Below are 17,796 nucleotides of genomic sequence, written 5' to 3'. Positions count from 1 at the left end.
ATCTGTGGGTGTCTGCCTCTGCTTTCGTCAGTAGCTAGATGAAGGTTCTGTTTCCCAGAGTCTCTGGCAGTGGGATTGTATGCTGGCTGGCACTCCCCTGATTCATGTCTAAAATCCATATATGACTGAGTACATACCTTGTTTGTCTATTTGTGAATGGTTTACCTCACTCAGGATGGTTTCTTCTAGTGCTGTCCATTTGCCTGCAAATTTCAAGATTCCATTGTTTTTTTTCCGCTGAATAGTACTCCATTGTGTAAATGTACCACATTTTCTCTATCCACTCTTCAGTTGTGGGGCATCTAGGTTGCTTTCAGGATCTAGCTATTACAAATAATGCTGCTATGAACATAGTAGAACAGACATCCTTGTTGTATGAATGTGCATCTTTTGGGTATATGTATAAGGATGGAATTGCTGGGTCTTGTGGTAGACTGATTCCCATTTTCCTGAGGAATCTCCATACTGATTTCCAAAGTGGGTGTACGTGTTGGCACTCCCACCAGCAATGGAGGAGTGTTCCCCTTTCACCACAACCTCTCCAGCATAAACTGTCATTGGAGTTTTTGATTTTAGCCATTCTGACAGGAGTAAGATGGTATCTCAGAGTTGTTTTGATTTGCATTTCCTGGATGGCTAGGGATGTTGAGCACTTTCTCAAGTGTCTCTCAGCCATTTTAGACTCCTCTACTGAGAATTCTCTATTTAGTTCTGTACCCCACTTTTTGATTGGATCTTTTGGTGTTTTGGAGACTTGCTTCTTGAGTTCTTTGTAAATTTTAGAGATCAGCCCTCTGTCAGATGTGGGGTTAGTGAATATCATTTCCCAATCTGTGGGTTGCCTTTTTGTCTTGCTGACTGTGTCCTTTGCCTTGCAGAAGCTTCTCAGTTTCAGGAGGTCCCATTTATTAATTGTTGATCTTAGTGTCTGTACTACTGGTGTTATGTTCAGGAAGCTGTCTCCTGTACCAATTCGTTCAAGGGTACCTCCCACTTTCTCTTCTAAGAGGTTCAGTGTGCCTGGATTTATGTTGAGGTCTTTGATCCATTTGGATTTAAGTTTTGTGCATGGTGGTAGACATGGATCTATCTTCAGTCTTCTACATGTCAGCCTCCAGTTATGCCAGCACCATTTGTTGAAGATGCTTTCTTTTTTCCATTGTATAATTTTAACTTCTTTTTCAAAGATCGGGTGTTCAAACGTGTATGGGTTAATGCTATGGTGTTCAATTTGATTCCATTGGTCTACCTGTCTATTTTTGTGCCAATATCAAGCTGTTTTCAGGACTATAACTTTGTAATAGAGCTTGAAGTCAGGGATGGTGATGCCTCCGTATGTTGCCTTGTTGAACAGGGTTGTTTTGGCTATCCTGGGTCTTTTGTTTTTCCATATAACGTTGAGAATTTTCCTTTAAAGGTCTGTGGAGAATTGTGCTGGGATTTTGATAGGGGTTGCATTGACTCTGTAGATTGCTTTTGGTAATATTGCTGTTTTTACTATGTTGATCCTACGTGTCCAAGAGCATGGGAGATCTTTCCATCTTCTGGTGTCTTTTTTAATTTCTTTCTTTAAAGACTCAAAAGTTCTAGTGATACAGGTCTTTCACTTGTTTGGTTAGCGTTACCCCAAGGTATTTTATGCTGTTTGTGGCTATTGTAAAGGGCGATGCTTCTCTGATTTCTTTCTCAGCCCTTTTATTTTCTGTATATTGATGAGGGAGGTCAATGTAATTGGAAAATAATATATTATTTACTGGAAAAAGAACTTACACACAAGCTGGAAGATCAGAAGCGTGTCAGGATTCCAAGAGAGAGACAGGTTTTACTTTCTCTTTCTTTAAATATCTCACCTGTGCCCATCCCTCTGTCCCTGCCCTTTTGGGCATGGGCAGTATTGTGGGCTCACCCCTACAATTCCCCTTTTAGTCTAAATAAAAGATTTAAACTTGATACAAAACTCAAACATATACAACATATATGCATAGAAGGTGATAAGTAAGTTATAATCCACTTATATCCTACGCTAAACATATCTATCCCATCTAGATCCTAAACTTATTTGAAAGGGATGCCCAAGTCTGAACACCTTCTTCCAATCCCAACACTAAAATAATTGAAAGCTAACATTAACAGGTGTAAATTATCCTGTCATAGCAACAATAGGGAGTTGATCTTGTATCTTGCCACTTTGCTGATTGTATCAGCTGCAGGAGATACTCCTGGTAGACTTTTTTGGGTCACTTATGTAAACTATCATATTATCTGAAAATAGTGAAAGTTTAACCTCTTTCTTTCCAATTTGTATCCCCTTGATCTCCTTTTGTTGTCATATTGCTCTAGCTAGAACTTCAAGTACAATATTGAAGATGTATGGAGAGTGGACAGCCTTGTCTTGTTCCTGATCTTAGAGTAATGGTGGTAATGGTATTGAGTTTCTGTCCATTTAGTTTGATGTTGTCTGTTGGTTTGCTGTATATAGATTTTATTATGTTAAAATAATAAAATAGTTTCTGTTAACCCGGATCTCTCCAAGACCTTTATCGTGACAGGGTGTTGGACTTTGTCAAAGACTTTTTCAGCATCTTGTGAGATGGTAATGTGATTTTTGTTTCTCAGCTTGTTTATATGGTGGTTTACATTGATGGATTTTCGTATGTTGAAGCATCCCTGCATGCCTGGGGTGAAGCCTACTTGATCAGGGTGGATGAGTTTTCTGATGTGTTCTTGGATCCAATTTGCCAGTATTTTATTGAGTATTTTTGCATCAATGTTCATGAGGGATATCGGTCTGAAGTTCTCTATCTTAGTTGTGTCTTTGTGTGGCTTGGGTATCAAGGTTATTGATACCTCGTAGAAAGAGTTTGGCAAAGACCCTTCTGCTTCTATTGCGTGGAATACTTTGAGAAGAATTGGTATAGTTGTTCTTTGAATTTCTGGTAGAATTCTGCACTGAGGCTTTTTTTTGGTTGGGAGATTTTTGATGACTGCTTCTATTTCCTTAGGGGTTATAGGTCAATTTAAACTGCTTGTCTGTTCTCGATTTAATTTTGACAAGTGATATCTATCCAGAAAACTGCCCATTTCCTTTAGATTTTCAAATTTTGTGGTGTACAGATTTTCAAAGTATGACCTGATGATTCTCTGTATTTCCTCGGTGTCTATTGTTATATCCCCCTTTTCATTTCTGATTTTGTTAATTTGCATGTTCACACTCTGCTGTTTGGTAAGTTTGGATAAAGGTTTGTGTATCTTGCTGATTTTCTTATAGAACCAACTCTTTGTTACGTTGAATTTTGTATTGTTTTCCTAGTTTCTACTTTATTGATTTCAGCCCTCAATTTGATTATTTCCTGGCGTGTATTCCTCCTGGGTGAGTTTGTTTCTTTGTGTTCTAGAGCTTTCAGTTGTGCTGTTAATTCTCTAGTATAACTATTCTCCAGTTTCTTCACGTGGGCACTTAGTGCTATGAGCTTCCCTCATAACACTGCTTTCAAAGTGTCCCATAAGTGTGTGTATGTTGTGTCTTCATTCTCATTGAACTCTAGGAAGTCTTTCATTTCTTTTTTGTTTCTTCTTTGACCCAGCAATGGTGCAATTGTGCATTATTCAACTTCCATGAGTTTTTAGGGTTTCTGCAATTTGTGTTGTTGTTGAATTCTAATTTTGATGCATGGTGGTCTGATAAGGTGCATGGAGGAACTTTTCTACCTGTTGAGGTTTGATATGTTTCCAAGTATGTGATCAGTTTTTGAGAAGGTTCCATGTGGCTCTGAGAAGAAGGTATATTCTTTTTTATTTGGATGGAATATTCTATAGATGTCTGTTAATCACAATTGGGTCATAACTTCTATTAGTTCCTTTGCTTCTTTGTTAAATTGCTGTTTGGTAGTCCTGTCTAGTGGTGAGAGTAGGGTGTTGGAGTCTCCCACTATAAGTGTGCGGGGCTTTATATGTGATTTGAGCTTTATTAATGTTTCTTTTATGAATGTGGATGCCTTTGTATTTGGGGCATAGATGTTCAGAATTGAAACTTTATCATGGTGGATTTCTTCTGTGACGAGTATGAAATGCCCTCCTTCATCTCTTTTGATTGATTTTATATTAAAATCTAAATTTGTTAGATAATAGGATTGCTACCCTGCTTGTTCCTTGGGTCCATTTGATTGGAAAATCTTTTCCCAACCCTTAACTCTGAAGTAATGTCTGTCTTTGAGGCTGAGGTGTGTTTCTTGTATACAGCAGAAGGATGGGTTCTGTCTTGAATGTATTCTGTTAGCCTGTGTCTTTTTATGGGCAAGTTAAGAACATTAATATTGAGGGATGCTAATGACCATTGATTGCTCATTCTTGTTTGTTTTGGAATAGTTGATGGTGGTGGAATTATATGTGGATTTCCTCCTCTTTTTTCTTTTGGCTGTTGGTAAGGTGGGATTATCTATTGCCTATGTTTTTCTGGTTGTAGTTAACTCCCTTGGGTTGGAGTTTTCCTTCCAGAACTTTCTGTAGTACTGGGTTAGTGTATACGTATTGTTTAAATCTGTTTTTGTTATGGAATATCTTATTTTCTCCATCTATAGTGATTGAAAGCTTTGCTGGGTATAGCAGTCTGGGCTGGCATCCGTGGTCTCTTAGTGTTGGTAGAATATCTATCCAGGACCTTCTGACTTTCAGAGTTTCCATGGAGAAGTCAGGTGTGATTCTGATAGGTTTGCCTTTGTGTGTTACTTGTCCTTTTTCCTTTGCTTCTCTTAATATTCTTTCTTTATTCTGCATGTTTGGGGTCTTTACTATTATGTGGCGGGGGACTTCCATTCGTGGTCCACTCTATTTGATGTTCTATAGGTGGCTCTGCTCAGGGCACCAGAAAGCAGGCTGGAGACAGACCCACACCTACCCTGCCTGTCCTGTGGGTGGAGAGTGGGACTAGGAAGCTGGCAGTCTCTTGCCGGTCTGAATCCCATCGTTCTGGATTCGGATCCGCTGTGCACAGGTCTTAGGTCTCTGGTGGTTCTGCTTATTTTCTTGTTGTGCCTTTGACCTAGAACACTGGGTCAGTGGCTTAGATGCTTATATTTTAGATTAGTTAATGGGTAAATTAATCAAGTTATGAAAACCCATCGGATCTAACTCATTATTGTAAAGAATAAAAACCACTTTAGCAGTGTTAGGTATAGGTTCCCTCTAGAGGAGTGGTCTTATATGCAAATAAAAAGATGGTTGTTGCCCCAGAACATTTCTGTCACTATCTCACTGGTAGATATTGCAGGTAGGCCACTCTTATAGATCGCAAGAGGTTTCTTTTTTATTTTTATTATGTGTCTTATTTTTTATTGTTTTGATTTTCATTTGGTTTGTTTTTAAGAGGAAGAAATTGTTGTAGGTACAGAGGTAGGGAGGATCTGAGAAGACTTGGGAAAGGGGAATAATGTGATCAAAACATATTACATGAAATTTTGCTTTCTAAATAAAAATTATATTCCAAGATAAAAGAAAAAGAATAAAAACCCTTGAAAGAATGATTTCCAAAATGTACTAGGAGTTACATAAATTTATGGTGTAATTTGACGATATTGAGACTGTTTAACCAAAGATAATGATTTACTACGAGACATTACAAGTAATTTTTAAATTTCAGATAAAATGACCAAAATATGTAATCAATAAGTTTTTGCTTTTCATTTAAAACAAATTCACTTTAAGACTTACAAAGTGTAATACCCTCACTTCAATGGGGGTGTAACTTTTCTACACTGTGCGTTTTACAAACTATAAGCTTCTCCTTTTCTGAATCTCTTTCCTGGGAAGGCTGTTATCTGTTTCAAGTTGATTCTGTCAGATACAATGACCAGTAGGCTATTCAAGGGATTTCAGTTCCATGTGACTCAGAATGGTTGGCCCTAATGAAGAGTATATGCAATATTTTTATGACTTAAAACAGAAGAGATGGGAAGTCTCAAGTTTGAGGAAAAAGATCTGGCTTGGGCCTTTTCTCTGCCAAGTCACTAATACTAGCTTCATTTTATTCCTGATGCAACTCAATCGAATGATGATCACAACAGCTGTATCATCTACCAGCCACCAGCTGACTTCCAATCATGACTGTACCAGCTTGTTTTGCACAGTATGACAACTGATCTCCATTGACAGCCCGAATGAACTAAAATTTCTCCTGTGAGCCACATCTCCAGCTGTGTCTCTGGAAGTGTTTCTAGAGATTGCCAGCTGAGGGGCCTGGGCACATAGCAAAAGAGAAAACCAGCTATGTGCCTGTGCCTTCTTTCTCTACTTCCTCAGCCATGAAGGACTCAGGTACTTTGTCACAGTGATGAGAACGCTGACTCATCCACATGGCATATATTCTGGATACTCAGAAACTGTAACTGCTTGACCCTCCTGTGATGTCTTGGTAGACACTCAGGACTTCCTCCCAGCCTACTGGGTCATAACAACATTTCAACAAGATCTCAGTATGGTTTATATACACAAGACACAAGGAAAAATACTCTAGAAAAATCACACTGCTCTGACAGCTTTTTCAGGGTGGTTAGTTCTTTAGAAAATATAAACATCTTTCTGAAAATGAAAGTCTATGTCACAAAATATTTTGTGATTCAAAGAAGAAAACATCAGCCTCTTATGTTCAATTGACCATTGTTTAAACATTCAAATATATTATTATTTTGTAATACAGATAGCATAATTGTACTTTTAACAGTTTAGGTATGCTGTTATTTATTTGGCAAGTGCTGTGGGATAATGCTCGTATACACTGTAAAGATTTATAACTCGTGTTGGTTTAATAAAACACTGATTGGTCAGGAGCCAGGCAGGAAGTATAGGTGGGGTGATCAGACTAGGAGAATTCGGGGAAGAGGAAAGGACCAAGCCATGTGGCTAAACATAGATAAGAATTATGGGTTACTTTAAGTTGTAAGAGTTTGTTAGTAATAAGCGTGAGCAATAGGTTAAACAGTTTATAACCAATAAAACCTGTGCGTTTATTTGGGACTAAATGGCTGCGGTACTGGGTGGAACAAAAACTTCTGTTTACAGACAGGTATGCCAATATTGCTCAAAAAGTGATTAAAAGATTTGTAAAAAATGACATTAGGTAAAATATAAAATGATTTTTTTCAATGTTTGAAAGACAACTAAAATATCAAATAATTTTATACTTAGGAAAATGGTAACTTTCAGCTAGTCGTAGGTTGCAGACCTATTTCCAGAGGTTAGTCCTCCATCCTCAGACCACAACTTTCAAATATTATATCCTGACTTTCACAACTTAAAAGTCTATTCTATCTCTTCCAACAACAATCTGATGGCTGTATAATTTCCTACAGAGATAATTGTTGTCATGAATTGCAACACTTCAAAGAAAAAGGACTACACTGGTAAATAGCATGTATTTTTTGCGTTTTTTCATTAATTTATTTTTTCATTATAATCCCACTTCCCCTCCCTCCTCTCCTCCCATTCCCCCAGCCCCTACCTCCCATTTGGTCCTTGGAGAGGGCAAGGTCTCCCCTAGGAAGTCTACTAAGTCTGTCCTATCATCTAATTGAGGCAAAACCAAGGCACCTCTCTACCCCCCTATATCCCAGTGTCTGGGCTGGCCAAGGTATCTCTCCATATAGAATGGGCTCCACTATTCAGTGTGTGCATTAGTGTTGGATCTTGGACCTACTTCTAGTGGTCTCATGTATTGCCCCAGTCACAGCATTGTCACCTATATTAAGGGAGTCTAGTTCGGTCTTATGCAGGTTCCCCATTTGTCAGACCTGAGTCAGTGATCTCTCACTAGCTCAGGTCAGCTGATTCTGTGGGTTTCCCCATCATGGTCTTGACTCCTTTGTTCATATTATCGCTCCTCCCTCACCTCGATTGTACTCCAGGAGCTTGGCGCAATGGTTAGTTGTATATAGCATGTTTAAGGCAATATACAAGATAAGGTATGCAACATTAATTGGCTGACGGCAAGAATTGGAGGGAAATAGAAGGGCAGATGGATGGAAGCCCATGGCTTGTATTTGCAAACCGCAACACTCTCGCCTGCAGTTTGGAGTTTGTAGAACAAGGCAACTCTGACTGAAGCTCTCGGGGGGGGGGGGGGGGGGGGGAGTTGTAAAGTAGTGTGGAAAATGCCCAGCGGTGACAGTTGCTGTGTTTGTCAAAGGCAGTGAGACAGGAAATGCACTTAGGGGAAAATCTTGGTTTGGAATGAGGACTAGCAGGAAGCCTGTCTAGAAATTCAGGGGTTTGAAGATTTTGAGGAAAAGATTACTCTCCCCACAAAATAAAAAGTGGGACTTGAAATAGCCTCCCATGTTAATAATAGCTAACAACATTTCTCATTTGGATTATTTTGGATAAATATTAAAGTGGTGGACTTTTTTTTTTGCCTCTGATTGCAGATAACCAATAGCATCCACAGCTAAGCTCAGAAAGGGAGCCATTTCTAAAAAGCTTAGAATAAAGTAGGAGCAATACTGATTGTTTAATAGGATGGTTGGCTGTCTGGCCTAGTGAAGAATTCCCTTCTCCTGCAATCAGACTGAGGACTACCTTAGTTGTCATAGAACCCTCATTCAGTAACGGATGGAAGCAGATGCAGGGATCCAGAGCTAAGCACTGAATAGCGCTCCTGGAATCCAGTCAAAGAGATGGAGAAGGGATTATATGAGTAAAAGGGTCAAGATCGTGATGGGGAATCCCACAGAAACAGCTGACCTGAGCTAGTGGGAGCTCAATGACCCAAGACTGACAGCTGGGGAACCTTCTCAATGTGGGTGACAGTTGGGTGACTTGGGAAGTCTGTGGGGCCACTGGCAGTGTGACCAGTATTTATTCCTAGTGCATGAACTGGCTTTTTGAAGCACATTCCCTATGGAGGGATACCTTGCTCAGCCTAGACACAGTTGGGAGGGCCTTGGTTCTGCCTCAAGTGACATGACAGACCTTGTTGACTCCCCATGGGGGCCTCACCCTCCCTGAGGAGAGGATGGATGAAGGGGGGGGTGGGGAGTGGGAGGAGGGAAGGGAGAGGAAACTGGGATTAGCAGGTAAAATAAAATAATGAAAAGATTGTTTTAATAAAAAAGAGAACTCACACCTGTGAGCACATACAATGGTAGCAATATTGTTTGTTTAAGGGAATGAATGGCTATTAGTCTGATGAGGAATTCTGACTAATTAGCGCACAGTTTGTCTTTTTCTTCATGTTCTGGCTCTTCTCATCGCTCCTTCACTCCCTCAGCTGACGCTTTACTGCTGAACAAATTAGTTCCTGGCAGATCCCTGCATGTCTCAGGGCCTCGGGTGGACAGTTAATCAGATAATAAACTCTCAGAGATCCCGTATTACGGGGGGAATCAGGTTTAACATTGATCCACGTTTACTATCACCATCTTGAGCACCCTCAGTAAAGGAATGAGTGTCTTTTGGGGGAGGCATGTTTATCTACTAGCAGAGCCAACCTTCTGGCTTGTGTCTACCTGAAGCCACACATGGGTCAGAGCTGTGTCAAACTCACAACCTTGTGACCCTGTGTACTGTTTCTAGTGGTTTACACAATACATTCTCATGATTCTAATACAGCCATATAGATTCTTATTCCGACACTGACACTGGCATTTCTTGTTATGACTCCCACTATATTTTTTGAGAACTTACTCTGTATCAGAGACCAATAGAAACTTGGTGAGACTATTTATTATAGGATCTGAATCACCATTCCATTATATGTAGATCCAGGAACACTAGAAGGGGGCAGGAATGACAATACTGGGCCACTGTGAGAGTTTCCAGGTGACCAAGGAGACCCCTACCACCTCCCCCACAGCCTCCTTCATAGCCCAGTTCTTACATAAGATTCCTGCAGGAGGCTCTAGAGGGTTCTTCCCAAAAACTAACCAGAAACTTTGCTGGCTACGTAGAGCGTGTGTGTTTGGATTAGTCTTGTCCATGGCCCTTTGAAATTGTTCTTGCCTCAAAGGCTACATAAAAATGACTTGATGCAACATTGACTCTTGGGCCATAGTTTAAAACTCATTGTTTAATTGGTGCTTGATCTTAGGTCTCTGGGTAGACAGAATAGCTGTTTAGCTTGTGCCATAGATAAATGAATCATGATCCTAGTGTTTTCATATCACATTGCCTTGAGATTCTCAGGGATTCTTTGCTGTCCATCTAAGCAAAGCATGCATTTCTTATATTTTTGGTTGTGAGCCTAGCCTTTAATGGCTGAGCTATCCCTCCATCCCAAAGCATACATTTCTTGTGGGAGGATTTAGAGTTAATTCCCTCTTAACCAGCTTTCCAATCCCTTTCCCCTTTATAATGCGCGCTCTCTCTAGCACCAAATAATAAACCAAGCTTGTCTCAAACTTGCTACATAGTAACTGAGGGTGACATTGAACTCCCTTCCTTCCTCTACCTCCCAAGTGCAGAGATTACAGCCATGCCCAATCATATCCAGATTATGCCCTGGTCTGTTCTACACAGGACTTGGTGTATGTTAAGGAGGAAGTCTAAGGACTGAACTATACTCCCAGACTTCTGTTACCAAGCTCTTATCTCTGCTTTTTCACTGGTTGTCCAAAATTACTGAAGATGTAGCCTTAGTTGCTCACACTGAAATACACACACACACACACTCTCTCTCATATATATTAGTGAGTTTTGCTTTGCAAGACAGGGTTTCTCTGTATAGCCCTGGCTGTCCTGGAACTTACTCTGTAGGCCAGGCTGGCTTCCAACTCACAGATCTGCCTCCTGTGTGCTGAGATTAAAGGTGTGTGTTTACCACCTGTCTCTGAATGGATACTGTTAAGAAGCTGCTGGAAAGCCGGGCGTTGGTGGCACACGCCTTTAATCCCAGCACTCGGGAGGCAGAGGCAGGCGGATCTCTGTGAGTTCGAGACCAGCCTGGACTGCCAAGCGAGTTCCAGGACAGCCTCCAAAGCCACAGAGAAACCCTGTCTCAAAAAAAAAATAAAAATTAAAAAAAGGAAGCTGCTGGAATGGTTTGTGAAAGCTCTATGATGCCCTCCTCTGACCCCGTCCTCAATATGACAGCCTTCCCTGGGGCCACTGTAGAAGTAGCACTCTGCAAGAACTTTGGCACTAGCACTGACCACAGGCTTCCCTGCCATAGCTCTGTCCTGTCTGCAATGGTGTGAAGCAGGTGACCAGATTTCAAGTCCCATTGACCTCTCCTCTTGTATGTTACTCTCTTTTGTTGTTATACGGTATTATTACTACTGCTTTTTTAAACAAACAAACAAAAAAACAAAAAGAGAGTTTCTGGCCTGTGTACAGACAGAAACCTTACTGCAAATAATTATGAAACTGGATTTTTGTCAAAGGTTTTTCTCAGCGTCTAGTGAGATGATCATTTGGTTTTTATTTTTCAGTTTGTTTATATGGTGGATTACATTTATGGATTTTCGTATTTTCCCTGCATCCCTGGGATGAAGCCTACTTGATCAGAGGGGATGATTTTTCTGATGTGTTCTTGGATTCTGTTTGCCAGTATTTTGCAACAATGTTCATGCGGGATATTGGTCTGTAGTTCTCTTTCTTAGCTGTGTCTTTGTGTGGCTTGGGTACCCAGGTAACTGTAGCCTGTAAAGAGTTTGGCAATGTCCTTTCTGCTTCTATTGTGTGAAACAATTTGAGTAGTACTGGTGTTAGCTCTTCTTTGAATTTCTGGTAGAATTCTGCACTGAAGCCATATGGCCCTGGTTTTTTTGTTTTGTTTGTTTGGTTTTTTTTTTTTTTTTTTTTTGGATGGGAGACTTTTGATGATGGCTTCTATTTCATTAGGGGTTACAGGTCTATTTAAATTGCATATCTATTCTAAACTTAATTTTGGTGAGTGATATCTATTCAGAAAATTGTTCATTTCCATTAGATTTTTGAATTTTGTGGAGTACAGGTTTTCAAAGCATGACCTGATGATTCTCTGAATTTCATCAGTGTCTGTTGTTATGTCCCCTTTTCATTTCTGATTTTGTTAATTTGCATGCTCTTTCCCTGCCTTTTGGTTAGCTTGGATAAAAGGTTTGTCTATCTTGCTGATTTTCTTGAAAAACCAACTCTTTGTTTCATTGATTCTTTGTATTGTTTTCCTAGTTTCTACTTTATTGATTTCAGCCCTCAATTTGATTATTTCCTGCCATCTACTCCTCTGGGGTGAGTTTGCCTCCTTGTGTTCTAAGCTTTCAGTTATGCTGTTAATTCTCTAGTGTGACTATTCTCCAGTTTCTTCATGTGTGCACCTAGTGCTATGAACTTTCCTCTTAGCACTGCTTTCAAAGTGTCCCATAAGTGTCTTTATTTTCATTGAATTCTAGGAAGTCTTTAATTGCTTTTTTTATTTCTTCCTTGACCCAGGAATGGTGCAACTGTGCATTTTTCAATTTCCATGAGTTTGTAGGATTTCTGTAATTTGTGTTGTTGCTGAATTCTAACTTTAAACCGTGGTGATATGATAGGATACAGGGGGTTATTTCAGTTTTTTATCTGTTGAGGTTTGAAATATTGCTGAGTATGTGGTAGGTTTTAGAGAAGGTTGCATATGGCGCTGAGAAGAAGGTATATTCTTAATGTTTAGATGGAATGTTCTATAGATGTCTGTTAAACCCAGTTGGGCCATAACTTCCGTTAACTCCTTTGTTCCTTTGTTACGTTTCTGTCTGATGGTCCTGTCTAGTGATGAGGGTGGAGTCTTGAAGTCTCCCACTGTAAGTCTGTGATTTGAGCTTTAGTAACTTTAGTAATGTTTCTTTTACGAATGTGGGTGCCTTAGTATTTGGGGCATAGATGTTCAGAATTGAGACTTCATCTTGATGGACTTTTCCTGTGATGAATATGAAATTCTCATCTTCATCTCTTTTGACTGATTTTCGAAGAATGGGAGGGGACAAGAATCCCTGGGCAAATTGGGAGCATGGGGGAGGGGAGAGGAGAGAGATGGGAAGGGAAGAGGGAGAGGAGGGGGGAGGAGAACAGGAGAGAACAGGACTGAGACACTGGAGTAATATAGATATGAAGAAAATAAAAACAAAATGATGTGAGGCACTTTGATCATCCCCCGTGGAGGGCCTCACTATCCTTGGGGAGTGGGTGGAGTGGGTTGGGTGAGTTGGCGAGGTGCATGGGAACATGGTAGGGCGAGGGAATGTGGGCATTGATAAAAATAAGAGTGCTTCCAAAATAAAAAAAAATATTATGAAATTAGGAATGGCTTCTGCCCAAGCATAGAAGAAATTCTGCTTTAAAACAATAATAACATTAAAAAAATTCCTGCCTAATTCTGGCAAAATAGTAGCCCAGCCTGCCAGGAAGCCTCCCACATACAAAGAATAAGATTCTGGAAAAAAACAAAATAGATCATTTTCAATAATTGGTCCAGGTTCTCTGAAGGAAAGCTGCAGGGTGTAGATGGGAGAGGAAGCTGCTGTGTGTGGCAGAGACAGGAGCCTGTGGGTGTGGCTGTGGCTGTGGGTGTGAGTGTGGCTGTGGCTGTGGCAGAGGCAGGAGCCTGTGGGTGTGGCTGTGGCTGTGGGTGTGAGTGTGGCTGTGGCTGTGGCTATGGGTGTGGCTGTGGATGTGGCTGTGGCTGTGGGTGTGGCTGTGGCTATGGGTGTAGCTGTGGGTGTGGGTGTGGCTGAGGCTATGGGTGTGGCTGTGGGTGTGGGTGTGGCTGTGGGTGTGGGTGTGGCTGAGGCTGTGGCTGTTAGTGTGGCTGTGGGTGTAGGTGTGGGTGTGGCTGTGGGTGTGGGTATGGGTGTGGCTGTGGGTGTAGGTGTGGGTGTGGCTCTGGCTTTGGTTGTGGGTGTGGCTGAGGTTGTGGCTGTTAGTGTGGGTGTGGGTGTGGGTGTGGGTGTGGGTATGGGTGTGGCTGTGGGTGTGGCTGTGGGTGTGGCTGTGGCTGTGGGGTGGGGAGGGGAAGTGTAAATGAGGGAGGCCAGGGCCTCCACTGATTGGTGAAAGACTGCAGCCTAGCTGGAGAAGGAGCAGGAGCCTCAGTAGCTGCTGTGGGGGGGGGTGAAGAAGGCAGGACAGGACCTCAGAGCAGCAGTTCAGGGAAAGCAGGAGGAGCTGGTCCCTGTGGGGTTCCCTGGCAGTCAAATATGAGAAATGAGGGACTGCAGCTCACATAAGGCCTGGCAGACCAGGCCCCCCTTCCCCCCCTTCTCCCAAGTGACACGTATTTGCCTGTCTAACTTTAGTTGAAACTTCTTCCCTCTACGGAAAACATTACTTAATTAGTGATCCAAGAATTAATTTGAAACCTGAGCTTAATACATAAAATGACAGATAATCAAAACTGAGAAATGAGCATAAATTGGTCGGAAGCTTGAACATTTGACAGAGTCAATGGAAAAAATAAACGTATTTAGAAACATCGCAGTCTGTACAGAAATACCTGGGGAGGGGAATCACCTATACCAACAGCAGATGAAACCATTTAAAAATATTATAAACAGGAGCAGAAGCAGTCCATTGCGAAAGTTTCTATGAGAAGTAGTGTCTCTTACCCAGACACTTGAGATTTTAAACTTTAATCTCAAGGATGCTTTACTGTCATCACATTTTAAATAATTGGAGTTGCTTAAGAGATGTCTGAGTGGTTCCACCACTGGCGGCTCTTCTGGGGAACTCAGGTTCAGTGCTCAGGACCCACTTGGTGGATCGCAACCTCTGTAACTACAGTCTGGTGGCTCCCACGCCCTCTCTGGATTCTGAGGACATTTCAGTCACACGGCGCACAGATACACATACAGGCAACCATCCAGAGACATAAAATATTTTTAAATAAAAAAACTGGAGAAACACAAGATATATAATTCCTAAAGTAATATTTAGAATACCCACCCAAAAAACAGACATGAAAAAAAAACCCATGTATACATTTTTTAAAAAGTCCTTGGACAACTACCCCAAACCCAGGACCAGGAAGAGAACGAGGAAGGAAACAGGCCTTAGTCGCTGTTCTGTTGCTGAAACAAAACACCATGACCAAGGCAATTTATAAAAGAAAGCATGTAACGGGATTAGAGTTCCAGAGCTTAGAGTCCGTGTCCATCATGGTGGGGAGCATAGCAGTGGGTAGGCAGGCATAGCTCTGAGGCAGAGCGAAGAGCTCACATCTGGTTCACAGGCAGAAGGCAGAGAGAGCTAGCTGGGAAACAGTGTTGGCTTTTGAAACCTCAGAGCCCACCGCTAATGAGGTACCTCATCCAGCATGGCCAGGCCTCCTCCAACAATGCCACACCCCCTCACTCTTCCCAAACAATTCCACCAACCGATGATGCTTTAGAAAAGGTACCCAGCTAGGAACCCAGAAAAGCGCCAGCAGAAGAAGCTGCAAAGAACAAGGATCACAGTGATGTTACACCAGAGCAAACACGACTCCAAAGCTGGTGCTTGAAGATGCAAAAGAGATGTTGGTGCCCACCCTGGCCCTAGCTCCTGGGGAGACTGAGGCAGGAGGATCCCAGATTTGAGGTCAGAGGGGCTACCTAGCAAGTTTAAAGGCTGCTTGTCTAATTTAGCAAGATCTGTCTCAAAGTAGAAATCTAACAGGGCTGGGGCTTAAGGTCAGTGGGAGAATACTTGTTTAGCATATGCAAGCCTCTATGGTCAAACCTCAGAGCAGAAGAAAGGAGAAATGTGTAAAACAAACAGCCAAGACCTATCGAGCACGGCACCACATTTACTACATAAAGTCCCAGTAAACTGATGGCAGTAAAAACGCCTCTGTGTTGTGTTTTGACCTCCTATTGGTCATTACCAGAAATGGAGGAAAATGATGACTTCTAAAAGTTATTAATAAAATTCATTGTGTGGAGCAAAATTAAGTAGTTCAAAGGATACAATAAAGTCCTTTTTGAGGCTAAGACTTAGAATTTTGCACTTTTATCAGACCTCAGAGTTACACAGACCACAGGAGGAAACCACAGGAGGTAGGGAAAATGGCTGGGAGATTGAAGCAAGAAACATGTACCTGGGATAATGAGCCATGGATAGCAGAGTAAAAGATGTAAGCAAATTATCAAATCATTCCGAAGTGAATCAGGAAAAAGGAAACAGATAGTCCTTGCAAGCATCTGGGAGAGCTTGTGCTAAGCCAGGAAACAAATGCACTTGGGGAGTTATCTTGAGCTGGCTAGGTAACAGTGTATTTCAGTGATCCAGAATTCTAACACATAAGATATCAATCACAGATGTCTGGTTTGCTTGTTTATTTAATTTTATTGGCTCAAATGATAAATGCTATATTTGGATTTTCTTTTTTTAGGGAACACCTTCGGATTCCAATCCTACTCAAATGAAGTTAGAAATTTAGCCAATTGGATTGTGAAAATAAGACGCACTTCAAAAACTCCCGTGAACTAAAATGTCAGCTGATAAAGAAAAGAGACAAAATTGAACAGAAACCACCAACACACCACAGTAGCAATCTCCCTTTCACCGCCTGGGAAGCAATGAAAGGCACATGCTCTCTACACTTTGATTTCCACAGACTGTGAAGATACTACAGACACAACGGCAATCTGCCTTTAAATGTTACCTTTACTTGGTTGACTAGCACTTAGGGTGCTGGAAGTTTCTCTCTGTGTGCTGCCAGGGGCATAAAAATAATCAACAGTCTTACAAAGCTGTGAACTTTGTCAGTTACGGTAACAAACGGCCCGGCAACAGGTGCAACCCTTGCAAGAATGTTATATATGTAACCAGCTACTTTCTGATTGGGCTTAAAGCCTACTGGCATGATTAGCTAGGCCAGAAACTTTTGGTGTTTGTTCTAGGTCATAGACCCTTAGGTGAAAAGGTAATACAATTACCCTGCTAAATGGAGATAGGGATAAGCTACCTCATCTCTATACCTAGAGATTAGTGCACCTCTCAACACTCATCTGAGAACTTCCTTTTGCAGCAAGCAGCTCTTAACATAGAAAGCCACAATTAATTAGTTTGCGGAGAATAAGAGACTATGGAGTCTTCATCTCTAAATAGGACTTTTGTATCATAAATTCCTTTTCCCCAAGGCTCAGGGATCATCATAGAAGAGAAGGTCTTGCAAAGACTGTAGGAACCAGAGAAACAGTATTTTCTGAGTATGACAGGGTCAGTGCACACACAAGCTCACAGGAGCTGTGACTGCCTGCATAAGACCTGCACAAGGTCAACCCAGATAAAGTCTCAGCATGGTTGGAGGAAAGACTTACGAGGTCCCATGCGTATGTGAGGAGCTATTGGCAACTGATGGCTGCTGCGGAGGAAGAAGCAGTTTCTTTAGGGTTAGGACCTCTGGCTGTCCACACTCCAGTAGATGGTCCCACACCCATGCAATGCACATAGCATTAAGTGAACTCAGTATACAGAGAAACAGAAAGCAAAAAAGATGAAGCTGGGGGGAGTGATGGGGGATAGGAGAGGAATTGGAAGGGAGTAGATTTATAAAAAAGGACTTTAAGCATGTGTGAAATTATCAACAAATAAAAAATTATTAAATAAAAATTTACCTACACCTTTTCTCTTGCTGTTGTAATCGTCCGTTTTACAGTGGAAACTCATTTACTTGCTTTTCTTTTTGGTGACTCGGGTTTGAACTCTTGTATGTATGTGGCAAGCACTCTGACGCTGATCTGTGTATCCAGCTTCACGCGATAATTTTCACTAGCTGTTCATGCTAAGGCTTCACATGCTGTACAGGGAGGCTAACAGACACCTGGGGTGAAATGGGCTCCTGTGACTGAGTCACCTGGAGCAGTTCTCCGTTTC

The 17,796-nt window shown here is 41.4% G+C and overlaps 1 long non-coding RNA gene across 4 annotated transcripts in view; it reads left to right on the top strand.

Moving 5' to 3' along the window:
- LOC110342313 overlaps window positions 1-17,547 on the top strand; it is a 105,244-nt gene extending 87,697 nt beyond the window's left edge. For all 4 annotated transcript variants that reach the window (XR_005880339.1, XR_005880337.1, XR_005880338.1 and 1 more), the window contains one exon: window positions 16,310-17,547. This is a non-coding gene — a long non-coding RNA (uncharacterized LOC110342313). The remainder of the gene's footprint in view (window positions 1-16,309) is intronic.
- The last annotated feature ends 249 nt before the right edge of the window (window positions 17,548-17,796 follow it).

Source organism: Mesocricetus auratus, unplaced genomic scaffold (assembly GCF_017639785.1).
Source record: "Mesocricetus auratus isolate SY011 unplaced genomic scaffold, BCM_Maur_2.0 Super-Scaffold_100011, whole genome shotgun sequence".
Taxonomy (NCBI): Eukaryota; Metazoa; Chordata; class Mammalia; order Rodentia; family Cricetidae; genus Mesocricetus; species Mesocricetus auratus.
The sequence above is the reverse complement of the archived record's forward strand: the minus strand, read 5'-3'. Positions and strand labels throughout refer to the sequence as shown.